The following is a 3,362-nucleotide window of genomic DNA, read 5'->3' on the forward strand; positions in this document are numbered from 1 at the left end:
GTGCAGTAAAAATAGAACAGATCATCACACATAAGAAACACACATGAACACCATAATATAAGGTGGAAACCTAATGCGGGACAAAAACCACCTGCTGCTGTTTTCTTTAAGATAAGAAAAACCTGTTTACAATCTTTTACTGGCGCAGACTCATACCAGTACGCAGGCACCCACCTGCAGAAGGATACAACATTCTCTCGTTCTCCAGTTTCTACTGGAAGGGAGCTACAACCCCCTAGCTCTTGTACTAGCCGATATATTTACTAGTACGTAGGCGTCGGTGTATAGAAGGCTACGACCTTCTCTAGGGACCACGTTTCATAAATTTTCAAACTAGATCCATCAATACAAAGCAATCACCACTGCAATACAACCATCAATAATATCTGCATCATCAATCTCTGAATCACCCAACAACTGAATCACTGAAACCCTGTCATCAAAACACAGTCACCAGAACACAGAGCATAACCCAGAAATATGCAACAACCACTAGAACCAACAACAACCTCAAATATCAAATCTCATAATGTATACGCTACTTGGCTGTGTCGAACCAGCATGTATACGCCCTTTCACCAAAGGGAACCAGCGTATGGATCTAAAAATAACTACTTATACCTTTACTGCAATTTTCTACTTCAGATATACCCAAATCATCAGATATAAAGAATAAGACATGCGTCAGTATTCAGATCTGAACTATTCATGATAATACCATATAATGATAATGAATTTTAGTCTTCATGATCCTGGTCCATCAACGTTCATTTGCCACATAGGTGCATCCTTAGCAAAGCATCACATACCCATAACCTGCATACTAGATCTCACACTTCATCAGATATTCATCACTTGCACACTTGCACTTTGGCCTAATGATCTTCTTCTCCTTATATAGGTTTAGGCCTCTCTCAATACCATGGTCCAAAACCACGTAGGACCGATACCTTGGACCCAATACCTGGGGTCAATACCTCGGACCAAATACCATGGACCAATACCAAAATACCATGGTCCAAATACCACGGACCAAAACTTAGTTTTCCGACATGTACATGCCTTTCCTTCTGTGAAAGTGCGTGTGTACGTTATACACGCCTTTGTATATAGTGAACCTACGTGTATACGCGACTTGGTATATAGTGAACCTATGTATACCTTTTCGTATACGCGACTTTGTATATAGTGAACCTGCGTGTATACGCGACTTGGTATATAGTGAACCTGCGTATACCTTTCTTTCTTCATTCTTACTATTTACCTGCTATACTGTGATCTTTCATCTGAGAGAGTTTCCATCAAGGACAACACTTGTGTCATACATATATCATAATGCCAACAATCTCCCCCTTTGGACTTGATGGCAACAACCACACCAATTCACTCTCCCCCTTTGACATCAAGGGCAAAGGGCAGACCAAGATATTCTCTCCCTTGATATACATTTTGTTGTCCATACTCCCCCTGAGTACATGCTGAAATCTCTAATTGAGCTCCCCCTTTGTACATGCTAAGATGTATCAATCTGTCCATGCTCCCCCTGAGCACATGCCGAGTCTGCAAAAATATTTTTCAAAAGAATAACATGACTCTACAACTCAACTAAGTGAGTATGACCTTCCTATCACCAATGACTCATACATACATCAATCTCCCAACTAAGTGGGGATACACCATTTTGACTCATCCACCCAACCAAGTGGGGGTATACCAAATGTTTATACATGATTGAAAATAGAAATTATTACATCATCCTTCCCATGCATAGTGGGGGTACAAATTAGGTCTTTGCAAGACCTTTACACCAAATGATATTCATGACTTTTATAACAAAGACCAACAATCTAAACAAGACCATGATAGTCATCAACAACTATCGTACACCATATATGATCTGCACCATAAGCATCTGTCACCAACATCCAGACCTGTAACCTGCAATACCATTCTCTTGACCAACCAACAATAAGTAGCAAGATGTATCATTTAGCCACATAAGCATCATCACCAAAGACTTCTAACCATAATGCCAACAATGCATTATTCGAAGCATATGCTCCCCCTGAGCTTGTGCCAACCAACACATACCATGACCGAACCATATCAGACTTCTTTTCCTGAGTCTGTCCTACTGCTTTTTCTTTAGAGCACCATATACGCGACTGTGCAGCCTCTAACTCACGTATATATGCGACTTCTCTTCATAATAGTTGCGTATGCAAATTGGAATACTGAAGGTTTACACTTTCAACTTCCCCTGGGTCTGTTATGTCTGCTAACTGAGTTATGCCACATCTTTCTAACAATAATTCTGTCTTCTTCAATACCTGGGATTGAGATGGCATATGCTCCTTTTGCTTTGGTGTCCGAATTTTTCTCCTGCATTCCTTTACTTTATGTCCAAACTTGTTACATGCATAACATCTTACATGTTTCATATTCCTTTTATTGCAATCAATAGCTTTGTGACCAAACATATTGCAAGAAAAACAATATCCCTTAAAGTACCTGGAACGTGATGATCTTTTTGTGTGATGGTCTTGAACCATTCTACTTCTGCATCTGGCTGCAACATGTCCAAGATTATGACATTCATAACATTCAACATTATTCATCGGAGGAAATAACCGTCTATCACTTCCACAGTTAGGAGCAAAAGATTTTCTTTGAATATTTTCTTTTCTTGGTTGTTGCTGGGGTTGACTTCTTATCTCCTTGTTGAGCATTTCAGGTTTTGCATTAGAGCTCCTTGGCTTACCTTGTGAGCTAGATTCACCTTCAATAGTTTCATAAAAACCAAGACCAGTTTTGATAGCAGGGGATCTTTGACTACTAAGAATATCATCCAAAATCTTAGTACTGTCTTGAAATCGTAACAGTTTATCCTTTTCTTCTAATTTACCTTTTAAGATATTTACCTCAACTTGATGTTGTTCTTCCTTTTCCAGAGATTGTTTCTTTATGTTTTCTTTAGCTTTTCTTCCTTTTTCCACTTGTTGCCTTAATTCGAGCACTTCATGTTCTTGTTCATCAAGAGCTTATTCATTCTTCTTCTTTGATTCTTCAAGATCTTCTTTTAGAGAGAGGATCTTAGATTCAAGTCTTTGGATTGTTATGCTCTGATCTTTTACTACATCCTGCAGCTGCTCCCTTACTCTGGTTACTGTCTTCAGCTGAACTTTTAATTTGGTAACTTCTTCTTTTTCTACATCATTATTTTCATATGCCATGAGAAGTTTAATTTCTTGATTATCTTCATCATTATTGGGTAAGTCATCACTATTATCATGAGTATAATAACTTCTATTACCTTCTTCAGACATCTTTCCTTTGTTATGAGGGCATCTAGCAGCTTAATG

The sequence above is a fragment of the Pinus tabuliformis genome, chromosome J (assembly GCF_031772625.1).
Source record: "Pinus tabuliformis cultivar Carrire ecotype Pingquan chromosome J, CPIR1, whole genome shotgun sequence".
Lineage (NCBI taxonomy): Eukaryota > Viridiplantae > Streptophyta > Pinopsida > Pinales > Pinaceae > Pinus > Pinus tabuliformis.